At 31.0% G+C, this 21762-nt stretch overlaps 1 protein-coding gene across 3 annotated transcripts in view; it reads left to right on the top strand.

Moving 5' to 3' along the window:
- The first annotated feature begins 10288 nt into the window (after positions 1–10288).
- LOC124529685 (G protein-activated inward rectifier potassium channel 3-like) overlaps positions 10289–21762 on the top strand; it is a 37982-nt gene continuing 26508 nt past the window's right edge. Inside the window, exon 1 of one of the 3 annotated variants that reach the window (XM_047103539.1) lies at positions 10289–10684. The gene's annotated coding sequence lies outside the window, so the exon portion shown is untranslated. Of the gene's footprint in view, positions 10685–10914; positions 11304–21762 lie in introns of those variants that run through there. The other 2 variants (XM_047103538.1, XM_047103537.1) reach the window with 2 other exon arrangements.

A 21762-nucleotide genomic window follows, 5' to 3' on the forward strand; every position in this document is an offset into this window, starting at 1 on the left:
TTATAATGACGATACTTATAATACGTTTGCCTAAAAATAAATATATAATATTTGAAAATACTATCAATTAACTCTATTCATTATCTTATATGAATTGATGGCTTAGTATTCGTCCAGTTGAAACTCATGAGAGTGCACACTAGACATTAGATGTATCAATATAGGTGTTTCTTAAGGCGACTCTCAGTCTGTCTTGTATTGTCTAGCACTGTAAATAGACTAATGAATTAATTTTTGAAGCATAAATCAGATTTTACATTTGTATCATTCTGTGTTTCAAACTCTGCCTTTCCTTGCATTATGAATGACGAAAAAATTCAGACATGCTGTAGCCAGCATAATTTAAACATTGGAGAGTACATTTAGAAATATTTGTTAAAATTTTATTTAAAATAAGTAATAGTTAAACAATAAAACTTTGTCCGTTATACAAAAAATAAATAATAAACCAATTTTATCGACTATAATAAAATAAATATATTTAATAAAGAGTAATAAAATAAATTTATTGAAATAGACATATTTATCAACATTATCACTAAACTTAAAATTTGCTGAAATGTGTAGTGTTCGCGAGTTATAATAAAATAAATCCAGGGTATATCTGAGGACCTTGTAATTTAGGTTGTAACATAAATTACATATTTTATTTCCATTAACTTTATTACAACTGGTAACGTTTATTAGATTGATTAATTACCTATGCTAATTACATTGGGGTCAACGACATCCATGCACGAATTATAACCATAGCTTTACCTTACATTACTGTATCTTTATTCAAAAAACCTTATCTGTTTTATTATTTATATTAGTATAACGTAATCAAATTAATATATTGCAAATTTGTGACGTGTTGTATTGTTTGTTAAAACTAATTATTTGGCTTAACTTGTCAAAATTACTTTAATTAACTATTCATTATTTGAAATGCAAATAGAAAGTGCTTTAAACGTTTCATAATTTAGTTTTGTAGTATACAAAAGATTTTCAACACTTACATTTTCTGTCGTTTTTTTACGAATAAAATGCTGTCAAGCGTTTCAAGTAATTCAGTTTCCTACAATCGTAACCTAACAGCCATTTAACTAAAACAATTAATTTTCAAACAATAATTAATTTTAAAAAACGTTGGTAAAAGTTAAATTACCTATTTACACATTATTATATTTGACGATCTCCGTGATCGAGTAGTGTATACACCGGTTTTTATGGGTACGCCACTACGAGGTCCCGAGTTCGATTCCCGACCGAGTCGATGTAGAAAATTTATTAATTGTCTATGTTGTCTTGGGACTGGGTGTTTGTGGTACCCTAGTTACTTCTGAATTTGCATAACACAAGTGCTTTAGTTTAAACATATGTAATTAATATAATTTTATACTTAAATAGTAGTTACAGCTTTTGTATATTTAAAAAAAAGGTAGAAAAAAATATATATATTGTAATTGTATATGCATCACATAGGTATTTATAATTACTAAAATAGATACATGTACGTATGTCAAGTATTATTGATAAATTACTAATGTTTACGTTTTACCAATATTTTAATGAGAGTATGAGTTATTGAAATATTAGAAGAAACTCATTAATCATTACGTACGTAAAAAAGTCGTTTATCGAGCCGTAAATATGAAAGTAATGTAATGTATAATTAATATCTGTACCGTTACAGACTGTCAAGTATAAGTTGGCGTTCCTATGGCAGCACCTGCTACACCCTTCGTCTTGCCATTTTTTTGTTTATTTTACCAATATCTCCCTAGAAAATAATTCTCTACGTCTCATTTTTAATAGATTTTGGGTAAGTTTTCTTAATAAGGGTAAATAAAACAAATAAGATATAAATGAACAAATAAATTAGTACATGTTTTTGCCACACGCCAACTTACACTTGACGCGCTATAACAGGTAGTGTGGTCAGTAACGACAACACACAAATTTGACATTGATTTACATTATATCATTCGTCGATGTGTTCGTGTAAAAATTGCGATTTTAACGTCGGTGAAATTATCGGAACTTTCTATTAAGGGTATATAAGTAGCTAAATGGAATAATCTTGTATTATAATTGTTCTTGTGTTATGTTCAACCCTGTTCTCATATTCGCAGGATTCGGTACATTTGAGTCATCAACAACAGCTTGTAAATTTCCCACTGCTATGCCCAGGCTCTAAGGGGAAGAATCGAAACATATTTCACCACGCTATTCCAATGCGGGTTTGTGGAATACACATGTGGCAGATTTTTTATGAAATTAGACACGCAGGTTTCCTCAGGGTTTTTTCCTTCACCGCGGAGCACGAGATGTATTATCAACACAAATTAAGCATATGAAAATTCATTAGTGTTTGCCTAGATTTGAATACCTAATCATCAAACAAGTGGGCTTTTTCAAGCACTTTTGAATCGTCATATAACAATTAAGTGAAGCTACCATCGGTTCGGAAAGTAGATTCTACCGAAAAGAACCGGCAAGAAACTCAGTAGTTACTCTTTTTCAACATTAAAAAAAAAAATACAATTATTTAAATTGATATATCCTGCCTAGAAGTCAATAGGTATTCATGTCGCCTGTTCCCCAGGTCAGGTAAATATATCGATTCAATGAAGTATAATACTTTAGACATGAAATGTCGGTGTGCCTTGGGGTTAGACTTGTGCCACGTGTTAGAAGAATGACGCATGTTACCCCCATGCTCACTTTTATTTATTAATTATAAAAAAAAAAATATTCTGCTGTTAATGTCTATGGGTAATGGTAACCAAACACCACCAGGTATTCCTTTATCCCGTTAGAATACCTCTATGATGAAAGGAAAGAAATAAAAAAAATAAAATGAAATAAATAAATCGGGCCTATCTTTATGTAATATTATTTTCGTGGTTGTATGTGTTTTTTTAACTCAATATGTTGTAAAATAATATTCAAATAGCAATCATACCGTTCTTGGTAGAATATAAATTACATAAATATAGGCATGAGGAGGAAAGGTAAGCTAATAACCTCTAGTTTCCGACTTCGCAAAGTTAATACATCCTTCCTGGGGCAAAGCATTAGTATCCACAGTAAGATTTCACACCTATTTTTAATATGAATTAATTTGGCCTATTAAACTATTTAAAAATTGATGAACAGGCATATCACTCAATACAAGGTCATACTAAAGATACAACTTAGTATTTATAGATTTCTAACTGGATATCCAATAAAAAATAACTGTTCTTCACTGATTATACTATATATATACTCTGTAATTAAAATGGTGGAAAAAAATAAGTGCTGAATTTCTTGACAGTTATATTCAAAATTGCTTTTATATGCGTACTTGAATAAAGAGTATTATAATTTTATCATTACTAGCGCCCCGCCCCGGTTTCGCACGCGTCCAATACTGATACTAACTATACTACAGAAATTGTTTAATTACGACATCACATTAGAAACTTTTAACATTAACAGTGTTTTTTATAATATTGGCTATGTATTATATTCAGAAACCTTCCTTTCGAATCCCTTTATCTATTAAAAAAAAAACGCATTAAAATCCGTTGCGTAGTTTGAAACACAGCGCTAAGCGACATCGTTTTATACTATGTAATGAAGCGGCCCATACGCCTTATATGATATACGTATATTATAAAAAAGTAGCTAGACGAATATCATTGAAAGGTTAAACCGGAAAATGATTACTTAAAAATCATTTTATCTAAAAAGTTGATCAAATAACAACAACAACAAGAACAGCCTGTAAATTCCCACTGCTGGGCTAAAGGCCTCCTCTCCCTTTGAGGAGAAGGAACATATTACACCACGCTCTTCCAATGCGGGTTGATGGAATACACATGTGGCAGAACTTCTATAAAATTTGTCACATGCAGGTTTCCTCATGTTGTTTTCCTTCACCACCGAGCACGAGATGAATTATAAAGACAAATTAAGCACATGAATCAGCGGTGCTTGCCTGTGTTTGAAACCGCAATTATCGGTTACGATGCGCGCGTTCTAACCACTGGACCATCTCGACTCTTGATCTCGACTCCATCAAATAAAAACAAACTAATATTTCAAACGGTTTTAAAATATAAATGCGTCATAATTTAGTCAATTGCAACAAAAATAGAATTAACATCTTAGCTCCCAATGTTGGTGGTGCAGTGGAGATGTAAGTAATTGTTAATATTTCTTACAACGTCATAATCTATGGGTAGTGGGCACCACTTACCATCAAGTGACCCATTCGCTTGTCGGTCAACCTATATCATAACATTAAAAAATACTCTATTGTATTATACATAATAATCGTACTTGATCAGTTATATCCTAGTATTTACCTTAAGACAGTCTATAAAAATAGAATATAAATGATCAAGCTTTTTTAATGCTATACAAATACAAATATGCGTCATTTTAACCAAAGTTAGATGCGTAGTACCTATTCAAAGGTCGTTTAAGTAGTCTCTCCTATGGTGGAGTTAGCATTCAGTATGACCTCAATATTGAGTCGCTGCAGCTCACCATAAATAACGTGTTACCAGTTATAACATTGGATTATGACCTTTATTTCAAAACAATAAGAGTGTTAAATGTAATGAAGAATTTTAAATTTAATATCACGCCTTGCACGTGACGCTAAAGGATCTTCCGCAGACACGAACGACGGGTTCAGTACATTATAGTTTATGAGCTACATTGTTTTTCCTTATATCATGATTAGATGTTGTAGTTTTGCATGTTTAATAATAAATTTATATAATATAATTTTAATAAATAATAAAAATGGATTTAAAAAACAAGCGTTTTCTTCAAGCTACGATTTTTAATATCACCACTACTAAAATTAGATAAAAATTAGCTAAACGATTTGTGATAAGATTGAATACTAAAATAAGGAAAACGCAAAACGAAACGAAAATCAGTGTACGCTTAAAATAAAACTGGTACTTGGTGTATTTGTACAAAGCCTCATGAATGTTTATCATAGAAATAAAACCAAGAAATACCTATTGTAGTATTGAAACAGACAGGGTTCAAACCTCTGGTCACGATACATAAGTTTTTGTGTTTTTTCTTTTCTTTTTTTTTTTGTCGATTAGTTCACTGTAGTCTCTCAGCAGGAAAAAAATTGTTTGAAAATTGGAAGTTTACATAAGGTCTTTCTAAACTCTTTCAAATTATGAGATATAAGAGAGAGATAGAGAGTGCTTCCGTCTGTGTCCCATGTCTTGTGCAACAGTGTTTGAGTATAGTTATGAGTGAGGGATGAGTCAGAAACAATTCTTTATTACATTCATGTTACAAATAATTACAGTTAAGTGCCCGAACAGCTACGTAATCGACTTATCAACTTATACCTTTTTTATTGTTTTCTCGCTGCTAAAAACGCCTTACGCGTTTCCCCAATGAAGAAGGGGGTATGTATGGCGCGCCGGTGACTAGTACCTCATCGGAATACCCACTAAAAAAAGATCGGTACCCTCCCCGTCTTTTCAGTGGGCGCCACAAGATCGCTTTCGCATGCTACTGTGTCGCCCTGACGTTAACTATATATATTTTTAGCACTGTTACAAATAGAATAAAATATAAATTTATGTCAGTTTATCTTGGTATTATCTTCTTCGACAACCTCTACTGTATTAAGCAGAACTAGCAAAGCATGTGTTATAGTAACCTAGTACCTAAATGCGTTGTTGCAACTCGGAAGCGATTTCTTTCCTAAACACGCAACATAGGATGTACTGGATGTTTTAATTATGTTTTATTTCTCGGATTATAAAACAAAAGCCTTATAAACGGAAGTTTATTGGTGTTATATATGCAAATAGAGGATTTATTTGCAATAAACTTTATGGTGTCATATTTTGAGTACTTTCGCCTTTATACTTGTAAGGACTAAGCTAAATTTAAATAATGAATTTAATATAATGGCGGATATCGTTTTACATCTCTTTACTTATTTTTTTATATGAGAATATCATAGTGTGTGATATTTGGTGTTTTTAGTGAAATATTTCGGTCGTTGTTACTTATATTTTTTTATGAGTATGAAATAACCTACAGAAAATGCTCTATAAGTAAAGTCTAACCTATGTCATCAAATTTTGATGTATCATGTAATATGGATATTAAATTTACGAGTTACTAAAAAAATGATACTGTAAAAAAGAATATAATTTTTTTAGTAAATCTAAAGAAAAAATCGTAAATAAATATTATTGATAATTCACAAATTTTTCGTTAGAATTGCATGTTTATAAAAATGAGTTAAAAGTTTATTTCTGTAAAAACTACCTAAACGAGCTGTTACATTTTTTCAATTATAAAAAAAAAAATCATACTTTTTTTAACAATACACTTTAACCGACTTCAAAAAAAGAAGTTCTTAACGCAATTGTTTTTTCTTAGGCTCTACTTAGAACTAACCATGCATTAATTAGGAACTTTCACTAAAATAACTTAGAGTCTTTTATTTATTGTATTCATTTTTGAACTTGTATTTGATTTTCCCTCTATAATCAGACTACCAGTGTTTTTAAAATGTTAAGATAATATTTTTTTTTATAGAAATTTTATAACAAAACACTTAAAGTTTGATATACAATGGAAAAGTCAGATAGGAGCTGGATGCGAGTAGCCGAAGACAGACCACAGTGGCGTGCATTTGGAGAGGCCTTTGTCCAGGAATGGACAAACATGGGGTGATGATGATGATGGTAACGATAATGACAATTGAAAATAGAATCCATAGAAAAATCTAATAGCATCATGATGTTTTAAATGTTCGGCTTGACTATAGAAGTTCCGACAAGCAACCAAGCTTAAGAATGATAACATTTTTAGACACAACGTACCACAAATACTCTATGGAAACAGCTCTCGCCGGCGATGTTTCCGAACCGATACGACTTGGGAACCTTCAAGGGATCTCTGGTGTTGCAGCGGAAGTTTAGTTGAACAGGACGGATATAATCAGGCTTCATATGTTTCGAAAAATAATTGTTGCATTGTAGACATTAGAGTAAGTAGATCATTAAACCACTATAATTTCCGATTACATAATTTACAATTTCGATAATGCAAATTGACTAGAATTCGTATATATAGACAACCATACAAGCCGTGCTTTTGGTGGTCTTGGTGTGTGGTTTTATTTTGTTAGTATTTTTTTTCATTTAAAGCTTTTAAATTATTAATATTACGTACCTACATTGTCTAATCTACTAGTTGACTTAATGATATCCTAGTGGTAAAAAAATTAATGTAATTAAAAAAAAAAACGCTTTTTTTTACTACTGTTGTTTTTCAATGCTTAGGCTAGGTCGATTTGATTCTGGTCACTTTCTGGGATTTTTTTTTATTTATTTGTGGGAGCTTGGCAATGTCTTGTTAAGGATATGGGTATTGAATGAACTTCCTAAAAGAGTAAATATGAATCCATACATTATTATATACAGACAAACCGCATAACACAACTTCAGTTTCATACTACTAACGCCATCTATATTCCTGTATCCGAAATAATAATTGTTTCTAGTGACATCTGGCTAATAATGTAGGGATCACTATGTATATTATTGTAACTAATCATATCTTAGTGTCATCTAGTGCCAAGAGGCAAAACTGCAATTTAGTTGCTTGAATCTTCAATAAAAAGAATAATTTAAAAACAAAACCTAATGGACAAATAAATATTTCTGTTTTATAGATATGTGGGTCTATACATATATATATACGTATATAATATATATGTGTTTAATTTATTGATATATATATACATGTTTTTCAACACTTTAGTCACCAGCAAGGTTGGTCGTTTGGTTGGGATTCGCGTCCCGGTCATTCGACCTGTTTGTCATAGTTCGATTCTGAGACACAAAAAACATTTTTTTTATTTTATCATTATAATAACTAACTGGAAGTAGCGATTGGGTAATTAATGATTTAATGAAATCCGTTTATAAAATAGGCAGATGTTTTTTTTTCTATTTTTAACCGACTACAAAAAAGAGGAGTTTGTCTATTTCTATAAAAATAATCACAAAGAAATACAAATGTCGTTCTAAAATCTATATTTCTGTAGTTCATTGTTCATAAGGGACCTATTTATTATCTAATTAGGTTTACTTTAAGCACGTATGTATGCAGTATGGCAAACATTATCATTTATACTGGTATAATCTGTTATGGTATATTACCTTTTTATTACCATTGCAAGTCTTAATTCCTGTTTCACAATTTAAACTTTGTATAGATATTTATTACTACAAAGGCCTCTGCCTTAGACTGTACCCATAGATACTATTTTGGCGTAAACTAATCGAACCCTTTAAGATTTATTCCACAGATACCTAGTATACTAATTTATCCGGCTACCTTTACATATATATTTATGTATAGTAGGTATAGCCGATAATATTGAAAATAATACGGTTAATTGTTTCTTTTTCTTGAACGAGGATTAGTTGTAGTATATTGTATAATAATAAAATAAACTACTTAGTATGTATGATAATAAATAATGTTATTAAATTTTTTTTTTATTATGATCCTAAATTATTTATGGTTTACTTTTAACGTTCATGCATATTTTTGCTTTTATAGATAAATTAAATCGACCTTAACGATTAACTGAGTCTTTGCTATATAATTTTTTGTACTATAAATAGTCAGTTTGTAGTTTGTACGTGTTTCTGTGGCTCTCTAAAGTATTCTTCAGCCTGAGTAGCCAGTACCACACAATTAACTTTAAGCATTTATTTATAAACCTTACCATATTTAATTATATCTTAAAGTAAATTGATGTATGTTTCAACTTTCCATTATATACGTGTATGAATAATGCCGACAATAGTTTATATAGTAGTACATTTATACACTCTTATAATTAAATAACAATATAAATTATCTCTTTCAAGGACATCAGTATTATGTTATCAGTAAAAAAACGAGCGTCTTTTCGAATACTCTTATCCTGTCAATTGTGTAAATACAAAACAATGTAAAAGGTAATTTAGATGTTTTATGATTCTGTACTTTAAATTGAGCCACATTCCTATATTAAAAACCAGATTTACTGGAATTTTATATGTTACATACAGCGTTTTGACCCTAAATAATTGATAAATAAGTACTTTATACTGTATAGCTCTATAATTTTTTGGTAAACATTTGTTATTCAAAGGAAATTTAGATTTAATTTTATAAATTATTATAACTTTAGCTAGTAATTAATCAAAATTTACAACCCAAATCAAATATTTATATTGTTCATCACTTTTTTAATAATAAAGATCTATTTATATCAATATTACAAGTATATTAAGTTCTCAACTAGTTTAGCATTATTTTTGGTGTGGGGAGGATCATGGTATTTCCGCCCTTGTGGGCTGCTACTGTAATACGTACTTAAGATGAACCATTAATTAATTTATCATTAACTAGCGACCCGCCCCGGCTTCGTATTGGTGCAATGTTGATACTAAGTATACTACTGATTTTTTTTTGTTGCTTTACTTTATTTTCCACGTATTATATACAAAAACCTTACTCTCGAATTACTCTATCTATTAAAATAAACCGCATCGACAGCTTGATTTCTTCTTCCATATTCCTCTGTCTGAAGTAATCTCACAGCCATTTCGTTATACTGCATTTTGCATAACACCAACGTGAAGTGCCGTAGCCTCCTTCAGTGCGACTGTGATGGTCCAGTTGGAGATGTCGGAGCGGGAATGACGATCCTGCTCGAAGGAGACGACGATGGTGTCGTCTCGGTCTACAACCCTGACGTCCGGGGGCCTTAAAAAGTAGGGCGTGATTGTGAGACCTTGGACGCATTATGACTGGGAGTCTCACATATCATACTTCAGATTACCCTGAGAAACACGACGACCAGAATGACCTCGCGCTTCTGTTCGCACTAGCGAGAAGTGCAGGGAGAGAATACAAATGCATCTACGTCACCCGAAGAGAATGTTTTTGTATTATTTAATTTCATGTTGTATGTATGTATTACATTTTTAGTTCCATTAGATGTAGATAATTTGGAAACGTGTTCACATAAAATTGTGTTAAAGGATATTTATGCACATAACTGTAAAATTGGCTGTTCTAATCTTATTAAACTAGTCCGTCGCATGGTAATTAATCAATTGGAAAATGGAAATGCCATGCGTCACACTCTTTTACCAGAGCCTATTGGAAACGCAAGTTAGATAACAGTTCCTTTTAAACGTTCCACAGGCCTTCGATCATCGCACCTCGTCGTATTTATTTTTTAACGGCTGTGTTACAATATTCAGCCAGTCACTGTTCAGACAACGCACGGGCAACATTCGCGACGCGTGCTCGCGAATTATTTTCCCGCGATTTATTTAAATATCGTTATAAAATTATACGTTCCATTCCCGCTTTTCTGTTTGCGAATTATAGTACAAATATGCCTAAAAAGAAATAGCTAAATATTATTTTTAATTGTTTTATTGTTAATCGCGAGTTTACCAGACTTTGCGGCTCCCGTAAATAGAGTCGATTTCGATAATAAAATCTGTGATAATTGTTGTGAAACTTTATTTTAGTCAGTGTTGTTAAACTTTTTATTTGACTTGCATAGTTTCGTGTAATTTGATTACGCGAAACGTTACAATAAACGGTCTTTATGATAGGTCCATATATGAAGGTGAGTCAATTTATTTAGCCTCATTTTAATTTTTTTTTTGCTAACAATATTATTCGTCTGACTAATTTAAACTAAGTCGTTGTGTCATATCACTTTGAAAAAGTTTGTAGAGCACGAAACCAGGCCAAAGGCTTGTCTGTCATTGACACTTGTGAAAGATATTTTCACACATGACTTATCTTGATTTTCACACATCGCACCTCGTCGTATTTATTTTTTAACGGCTGTGTTACAATATTCAGCCAGTCACTGTTCAGACAACGCACGGGCAACATTCGCGACGCGTGCTCGCGAATTATTTTCCCGCGATTTATTTAAATATCGTTATAAAATTATACGTTCCATTCCCGCTTTTCTGTTTGCGAATTATAGTACAAATATGCCTAAAAAGAAATAGCTAAATATTATTTTTAATTGTTTTATTGTTAATCGCGAGTTTACCAGACTTTGCGGCTCCCGTAAATAGAGTCGATTTCGATAATAAAATCTGTGATAATTGTTGTGAAACTTTATTTTAGTCAGTGTTGTTAAACTTTTTATTTGACTTGCATAGTTTCGTGTAATTTGATTACGCGAAACGTTACAATAAACGGTCTTTATGATAGGTCCATATATGAAGGTGAGTCAATTTATTTAGCCTCATTTTAATTTTTTTTTTGCTAACAATATTATTCGTCTGACTAATTTAAACTAAGTCGTTGTGTCATATCACTTTGAAAAAGTTTGTAGAGCACGAAACCAGGCCAAAGGCTTGTCTGTCATTGACACTTGTGAAAGATATTTTCACACATGACTTATCTTGATTTTCACACATCAAAGTATAGATGCGCGTGATAATTGAAAAATAAAATTAATGACATACATTTGTATAGTTTCTGTATCTATAGATATATTAATCAAGGTCTTCATTAATGGAACCGAAACGCTTGTAACTAAAATCTTGTTAAATCGGTAATTGTTTTTATTGTTTTATCGTAATTAGCTGTTGTATGGTAACCTTGTGTTTTTATATAGTTTTTGCAACGACTGACCTAATACAAAGCCATTATAATATAATACATAATTTGAAGGCACGAAGGCTTTAATAATTTGACTTGAACTGGCCTGATAAAATTTTAATTTTTAGACATCTAATTATAGAATAGAATATGTTCTATTTTAATATAACCTATTTCTTAAAACACGTGTGGGACCTACTTTAGAAATGAGTCGTAAACTATTTATATTTTAAGACAAATATATTAATTTAAGTATAAACATATACACATATAAACTAAACTAAATCTATCTTTGCGTAGTGTAAAGTAAACTATCCGTGTAAGGGTTAATTTAAAAACATTAAATTTCTTCTGTGCCGTTTTTCTATAAAGAAATCGACTCACTGAATGTTTTGCATCGTTTATGAACCTGAATAAAACCGGTCCAATAAATCGAACAGACATAACATTTCAATTATTTATTGGGTACCTAATATAATTTAACTTGACAGTTTTTCTAAGTTATTTTGGATTAAAAACGTTTCGATTAAGCTTCGGCTTTGAAAAAATAATATTCTTTTTTCAAATCGCAATATGATGACTCTTAATTATAACGACCAGGGTATGTTAAAAATATAATAGATTTTTACATAGACGAAAAATAAATTCAATTCGAAACACTGTTCCATCTCTTTACCATTGCAAATTAAGTCGTAAAATATTAGTTCCGAGTTTAATGCATATAATCATACTCGAGTTGGAAAAAATAATATTAGTTAAATATAGCTATGCATAATTACAGATATAAATTCAGTTTACGTAACGATAAGAACTTATTGTATTATTTATTCATATTTAGTAACATTTGATAACATATTATTTATAATATCGTATAAAAGGCATGCGGTCATGACTATCATAAAAAAAATTATTTAGTATACAAATGCTTTAGATTTTCGATATGGTATACTTTCGCTTTTAATCCACTGAAAGGTTTTATACCCTAAAACCTGCATCCATAACAAGTGAGCGTAAACTGGTTCTTTATATATTGAAACTAGCAACCCGCTCCGGCTTCGCATGGCTGAAATACTGATACTATATATACCTACTACTGAATGCTTTTATATACAACATTCACACCTTTTTGTCATTAAACTATACGACCCGCTATGTACATGCATTATAAAACTATATTATCTTATTTAAGGGTTATTTATTGTAAGTAATTGTATAAGGATTAATGTTGTATTGCTTAGAGCTGTAAACATCACAGGCGGACAGCGGTAAGCATAGCATAGCATAGATAGCAGGTATACTGTGTAGTGACTTGCTGTGACTTAGTTCTTTTGTATCATTTGCGAAATATCAATAATTGTTATTTACTTACCACTCCGATTGTTATAATTTAATTTTCCTTAGGATGATATCAAATTGTAACGTCACTAAAGGAATATTGATGTTACCTTGGTTTGTCAATAAGAAACAATAATTATAAATAAATCTCACGTTAGGCGGTAAATGGCGATGAAGGTGATAAAAGATACCCAAGTCCAGAAGAGCCGATCCGACAAATATCATAAGTAAGAAGTAGATGTAGAAGTCTTTTTACTTCATATTCAATTCAATTCACGACGACCGACAGTAGATAAATTTGATAAGGCGATATCCTGTCTTCGGATAAATTAAAAGATTCACGGGATAACATTGGCTTTACAAAAACAATAAATTCGACAATTATAGGAGATAATAGTATTTTATATAATGACTCTTATACGTAATATTATGGACGTTCAAATTATATTAATGTTAAATAATAGAAGTCGTTTGAAGTCGGTTAATTGCGTAGAGTTTGGTATTTTACAATTGTAAATTTATTAGATATTTTATGAGTAATATAATTCTTAGTGGTAGGGCTAATTCGAAAGTGTACGCCCACTCCGCTAATAATTGTTAGCGTAATATAAATCGATTTATTTCAAAAATTGCCTTTACTTAGCGTTTTATAAAAATTGCAACTTCGTTAATTTTGTGTATTCGTTGATTATATTTTAATATAAATAACAGGGTGCCTATCCGATTTCAACCTTATGACTATAATTTTGACGAGCATTCATAACATAATTGCCGGTCATTTCACGAGCAATCATTATTCGCTTTGATGAGCAAACTGTTAAATTGCACGACTCGATCCAGATCAGCAGAGAGTACTTTACAAAAGATTTTTTTAGGCTCAGCTGTACAACTATTTCTCATATTAGTTCGCGGAATTGAGATTTTGCAGACGGTTGTAGATAACTTAATGAAAAGCCCAGACATACCTATTTATTTTGTCATAGATAGGCAGAACGATAAATGAGTCTTGTTATTAAGATGGTCAAATGGATTATGGTTACTACCATACCCTTTGACGCTATCGGAAATATTGGCCACTTCCTATATTTTAAATAAAACTAGTTTTGCGGTAGAGTGTCTACCCGTGACCACGAACGCTGTAAAGTGCTCGAAACGTCGGGATGTCCAAAATAATTAATATACGCGATTAAAATCCGTTATAACTAGTTTTATTTAAATGTGTAATAATCACTTCCTATATTACCAATACACCAACAACTAACTAGTACTCACCCTTCAAACCAGAACACAATAAGTAATGCTAAGTATTGCATTTTGGCGGAATACCTGATGGGTGGTTCCTACAAACACCTAACACAAAAGTTAAATTGTCATGATTTTTTTCGACATCTTTTGCAGTCGTTTTCATAGTATCAATTTAAAAAAAGCATAAGGAATTTCACTCTTACACCTTGGAAATTAGTCGTATTTAAAAATATATTTGGTAGTTTTGAGTTTATTATGTTTATTACAGGCAGACGCGGTGTTGGGGACTTTTTGTAAAATGTCGTGATTTTTCTAAAAGTGTGTGTGTCACTGAACTTTTCCTTTGCGGTTTTGTTTTGTATTTGAGTCGGATTTTCCCGTGATTTCAAATTTAAAAGTTTTTCCGCTTATATTATCAAAATAAAATAAAAAAAATGTTTACTCCTTCTTTATAATTTATTTATGGACCACATGTCGTATTCCAGTATCCAGAGATTTAGCATCGTACTGTTTAATAAAAAAATAAACAACGCTCTTAAAAAATTGTAACCGATTAAAATAGGCAACAAAAAATCCTAAACTGTTTATAATCCGCGCGATTTCGCAACGATTACATATTTACCTCATAATGGTTGAATTGGCAAAATATTAAAAAAAACTGGTTTTAAAATGAATCATTGTTTCTCATAGCAACTTTGCATTTATATTATTGCATTAGGTGATGATGTAATATTGTTTTCACAAGTGTTCAATAGGTGATCAAAGTATATAACTAAAGTAAAGAATTAGATACAACGGAGCATGATCACGTTCAGTTGAATCATCAATTCTATGGCTTAGGCATCATTATAGCACCCCATAAAGGCCAAAATGTATATTACATATGTATAAAGTTCTAACACACGATCTTATCCATTGGATAAACACGCTTATTTCGAACTACACATGGTTGCTTTTGCCAAGATTTACTTAGTTGATAAGATTGTATGTGATTACCAATTTTGTCTTAAAATTTTGATTAAATTCTGTTAACTCTTAACATTAACTAAACAATAGAACGGTGATAACTATTAGTTACCATATAGAATCTTCTATCCGTATGTTGAACAATTACAAAATAAACGATACTACAGTCTATATATTTAGAATCATTTAACCTTTAGTATGCTATTAAAATATCGACTTTATATTTTTATAGAGCTCTATAGTTACATGTCCGAAGGTGATATGTGTAGTTTAAAGCAATCATTGTAATATAATATATGTATATGGACACAAGTGAACCAAAATGAGGTACATATCGCTGTAATTACTATTGAACACTTGGTTCATTTTACTTTCTAGAACATACTTAATCCATTCAAATTTGAAATGTCATTTACAATGTGAGGAATCAACAATTATTCAATAATTAATAAAAAGGTTTTTAATAATGTGTATCAACACTTGGATACGAATAATATCTGCGAATGCACGGTATTATTGTATTTCATAGGTATTTATCGTGGCGTCATTACCCGACTAGTAACCAAGTGTAAAGTTTATCATGTAATGTATTCAGATTACATTGTGCTGTACACAACATGCGTCAACGATTGAAAACACTAACAATAGATACATAATTGTAACTACGAATATTATTAAATATGACTTTTATAATAGTTATCAAAAATAAATATTAATTTTCATCAAGTCATTTTACATTAACATTTTTTTATTGACGTTAGTTTATTCCGACTAACTAATTTAATAAATGCACAACTTAAACTACATACGACATACTACTCGGCAGTTCCTTTTGTAAGTCGGTTTGGGAAGGTTTTGTTATTTATTCTACCGCCAAAGAGCAATACGTAGTATTATTATGTTCAGATTTGAAAAGTGAGCCAGTGTAGTTAGTTGATGGCGCCTTTATAGTATCAATCTCCATCGGCAATGACAACCTTCTTCATATGGCCCATTTTACAGCCTACTCATATGAAATAAAGGGATTAGAACTTTACTAAGATTTCACGACGATCTTTTACTTGATGCAAATGGTCGTGAAAAATGCCACTATTGTCTATGGCAATTGGCTATGGAAAACCGACCATTTTAAATTTTGCGACCGGAATACCTCGTTTGGCGCTCGATATTAATAAAACTGTACACCCCATTTTTCTTTATCACTATGAGTCACACATACTCGACTTATTTCGGACATAATGAATAAACGTTTCCGCGTTTACTTTGGATAAACATATTTGGGTTCTATTTCCAAAAATATGTTTTTTCTTAAAGTGCGATATCTTTTTAGCAAATATTTCGCGGCTTAACTGTTTATATAACACGGAAAGGATAAACTTTCTCCGAGTCTCACATTCACATTGCTTAAGTGAATTTAACGTTCTTTATTTCGAAAGCATCACACATCGCCTTTTCATTTATTCAATTATATGTATGGTAACACCCACTTATCAAATATTTTGTAGAATAATAGAAAGGATTTGTCTAATATTTTTTTTTTGTATCTTGTAATAATATAAATTTATGTTTGAATAACTTTACAAAAACCCTTGATAAACTTCACATTGCTTCTATTAAATATAGTTAATAGTAAGTTTGTCAAGTTTTTACTCATTCAGCGTGTTACAAGAAAATATACTAAGTGGGTTCACTGATGACTCATACTACCCTAACTGCAAAGTAACAAATTAGCAATTCCAATGTGGAATCAGCGGTTCTCTACAATTCTTATACCTAAGTGGGTTTTACCAAGAAAACACAACTCCGCGTAAAATAAAACACAACGTTACAAAACAAATGAAAGAAAAACTGCAATGCAATTTGACAATAAAATATCACTACGAAAAAAATCTATTTAGTCAATTATATACATACTTACATATTGTATTAACGTATATTACAAATATTAAAGTAATTTATTCCATAAAAACTTAAACAATGTTTATACAATACAGTCTTTTCTATGACACTTTAAAGCATATTATCATTCTATAGAAATATCAAAGTGATTGAAATAATTAATATTATAAATGATGGACTATACTCGGTAGTTCGGTTTGTGCCCATCAGGGTAGACACCACCAACTCATTAGATATTTTACCGCCAACAGTACTTAGTATGATTCCCATTTGAAAGGCCAGTATTGTTACCGGCACAAGGGACAGAACATGTTGGTTCCCAAGCTTGGTGGTGTATTGGCGATATATGGATTTGTCAATATTTCTACACCATTATCTACCATATCGGGCGGTGGTTACCATCATTAAAACAACATTTATGAAAAAGGATACTGATGTTACGGGTAGCGAACATAGATAGAACTCTGTTAGCGCTAACTAAATAAGTAGTAATAAATCGCGATTCACTTACCTTTAATTTCTTTTTTGAGTTTCGTGTTCGATGTTTTTCTTGCGATAATTTGTTCAATTATAAATTGCAAGCTAAGATAATTTATAATTAATTTTTCATTAACGCTTAATACGTTGCTCTGAATAATTTTACCATTTGGTTATTATTACAATTTCCATAACTTCACGTGTCGTTAAATATATTTTATACATTCCAATCGTATTCATTGTAATTGTTAAATCATTATATATTTTTATTCACTTTCATTAATAGCTGCACTAATTATTTGAAACATTGTCAGATAATTTTCAAGGGCTTCTTGCATTACACCTTGGTATGGGTCCAAAGGTCATACGGGCGCAGAAAACATTCAGCGAGAAAAACTGTCATCTTAAAATTCTTCAACAACTCAATTGTAATCGTAAACTAGATTTAAACTGTATTCATTATATACTGTACGACACAGAAGGAATTGCAAATTTTAAAAATACTTATCAATTCAATCATTCATGGTCATTCAATCTTCTTTCTTTGATTGTAAAACCTATATCGTACCAAAAAAGACCGGTTTTTGTGAATGAACCGCTTTGTCATTATTTATCGCGAAATTGCGGTGAACGAACGCTTCAGGCCAACGCTCTGGTTCCCTTGCTGTGAAACAATTTCTCAAATACACGGAAATCCAAATTTAGGTTAAGAATATCAAATAATAAATGTATATCGGGTTATAAATTGTCATATATACGTTTTCTTATGTTTCGTGCTAAACGAACGTCATCGTCGATAACACAACCTACTTATGTCGCCGTTCTAAAACTGTAAAACGTCCGAATATACGCGATGAACATAGAAGATGAACATTTCGATTTAACGGGAAGCACTTGTATTGTTAAGCGGACCGAGTTTATTTTGAGATAGCGTAACATTAAAACTGAACTCGAATGATGTCAAACGATTGCCATAAAACATTTATTTGCAAGTAAAAAAACCGCAGCGATCATCTCTGAATCGAATGTAAATAGCACGTGTACGGATCCGTTATATCTTATTTTATACTTCTGTGGCAATGTCATTAAAGATATAGCTTTTTGCCATTTATAATGGAAAAGTACCTCACGTTCGCTGCAAAATAAACTATTTATCGCTTAAATTTCACGGTAAATGATATGAAATATTAACATTCTTCACTTTAAAGCGTATTATTTTTACCGCAGGAATAAATAAGTACGTAACAATAGGGCATGAAAAATTGCAGTAATATTAAATATTACGAGAAACATTCTGTCGGCAATACTTTATATGTAATTTTAAAACAATGCTAGAATTTAACCACGTTCGTTCGTCTGACTCCACGTGATGGCGTGATGTAACATGGTCTATTTTCATACTGTAACAATTAGCTCCTCCCCGCGAGACTATCTTATCAATTTATACTTTTATAATATAATTATTCATTAATTATTTGTATGGAACAATAGCGTTAAAGAAATTTGGCCTAGATTTTAATTATAGGTGTAGTGTAAGGTGATTTCGCTTGAAAATGAAATAACTATTCGCAAAGAATTCAATTAAATTTAGTCCAATTTTAGCCAAGGCATTTTCGAAAAAAGTTTTATTCTGATAGGCTAATTACAAACTGCGTAACATACCTTTCATCATACAAATCAAAATTATTAATAGCTACAATAATTATGGTCGCAGGAATGCCAGCAGCATTTACCCAAAAAATGTACCAATATTAGTGCCGGCAGTAGTAACGCTAACATGGGGAATATTATATGCTTAATTATACTTTTCAATTGTTTCAACTTTTTGCAATGTTGATTTGTCAAACGAAGATATATATTTTTAATATGAGGCAAACATTTGTTTCGTTGATCACTTTCTGCGGCAACTTTGATGTAAGGAAGGATTAGTATTTCTTACAGTATCGACACCTATAGGCAGTGGTGACCACTTACCATCGGGTGGTGTATTTGCCAGTCCACCACCTATGATTAGTATACCACACCACATCCGGATTACCAGGGTATCAGAGTCACGACTAATATTCAATTACCAGGCTGCTATTAAACATAGCAGCATGTTGGCAAGAGAAGTTTTAATGATATCGTTAAAGAAGAGAAGCTGACTAGTTAAGATTTATAAATTCAATAATTCAATTCCTAGGTATTCAACAGTTCGAAGAAGAAAATTAAAAATTCAAAAACAAAGCGATTCACATGTCTCATGAATTGCACATGTTTTTGATCTAACACTAGATTTGATCGCTCGGCAGATATGTTAATACAATAATAATACCCCATAATTACATCCTCATGTCTCACCGTTATTTATGTAAACAACTATTAATGTCTTAATAGCTCAACGGTTTACAAATGGTAACTCCGTCGTATTAAACTTCAAGTAAAATCCTGTACCTCAATAAAATCCTTTGAACTTTTGCAGAAGTGTTTTACCTGATTATACCACAGGCTTTACGTTTATTTGTAAGAAAAATAGATATTATAGAGAATAGCTAGATACTATCTTTAGTTCATGTTTTGCTAAATTGTTTCTAATGCCGGTTATCTTATATACTGTATTATGAATGCTCTATTATCGGGATAGAAATACGAGCATTCTTGCTTGTTGACTTTGAAATAGTATATAATCATGATTTATGCATAATTATTTAGGTCAGATGATGCGTAATTCGACTGAGCTAATGTGACAAAAATATAAAATTGATTGAATTTCTTAGTTATTTATATTTATTCTCAATATTAAAATTATTTGTGCAGTATAATTCCATATACCTCAATGCAAAATTACAATATGATTATTATATAAAATTTACTGTCTAATAAATCCGATTTAAATTAAGAATTAGTTTCGGTAATATTTTATTTATAAATAAAAAATAAATTTGTATTTGGTTGTGTAGTTGTGTCTCGCGACAGTTTGGTGACATGGTTTCATCAATGTAAAATGTTAGGGCGTGTCGAACAGAACAATTGTTTACAAAAAATATATTTAAATGAACATGGCAACATTTTTGTTATTTAGTTAATAACACGTAGCTCAATGCATGCTTCCCCATAACAATTAAGCTTCAATCCCAATATTTATTAGGTGATTATTCAGTCTACGTAGGTTCTATGGAATTCACTAACTGGAGTCCATGTACTACTGGTTGGCCTCGAATTTTCCAGTTATATATCGTAACGAAATGTCTACAAATGCGGTTCAGTTAATCAAGAGGCAGTGGCGCCTGCAAGCCCGCACTTATGTCATTTACACACGGAACACAGGAATTTTGAATAAATGCGAATATTTCCCAGTAACTGGTCATGCTTTCATAAATACTCTGGTAACGAAGGATTTAATAAATACATAAAATAGTTTACTGCGATTTATTTATTGACCGACGTTCTTTGATTTTATTATGACAATTAAATAGTGTACATAGTTGACGAAACGTTATAAATAATTAATTACTTACACAGGAATGCTGATGATCGTTAGAACTATTGTGATTATATTATTCAGAGAACCGTATACGAATAATACTTAGAGTATAGTATAGAGTATATACATTGTGTGCATAGAATGAAATATGTGTACTACATCGATAATCGATATTCTAGATAATAAATAGTCGCTTGCTGATAGACCAATCAAAAAAATATGCTATTCACAGAATACATCCCCCCCACCCATCTCAAGCAAGAGAAACTACAGGTAAAATTAGTGTTTAAAGGCTCCCTAAAGTGAAAATTTTGATACGTTTATGAGCCCAGTCCACAATATATTAATTTATTATAATTAAACAATATAAGCAAACCTAAATGAGAGATTTAATATGAGGAAGGAATATATGATTCGTAATTTTATTGTAATTATTTTTATCGGGACACATTATATTAAAATTTAACTGCCGAAGTCAAAATGATATAGCCAAATTATCCGATCACTTGTTTTGCAGGAAAAAAAAGATTCGTTGATTGTGACTGTATTTTCTCCTATAGTTTTCTATGAATGTATTTTGTTAGAATAATTATTTATGACTTAACCTTATAATATAGACACATGTTATTTTGGGTTGCAAGACCTACGATTTCATAATATTTTTTTGGTATATTAAGCTTACATAAATAGTTTTT

The sequence above is a fragment of the Vanessa cardui genome, chromosome 5 (genome assembly GCF_905220365.1).
Source record: "Vanessa cardui chromosome 5, ilVanCard2.1, whole genome shotgun sequence".
NCBI classification, from domain to species: domain Eukaryota; kingdom Metazoa; phylum Arthropoda; class Insecta; order Lepidoptera; family Nymphalidae; genus Vanessa; species Vanessa cardui.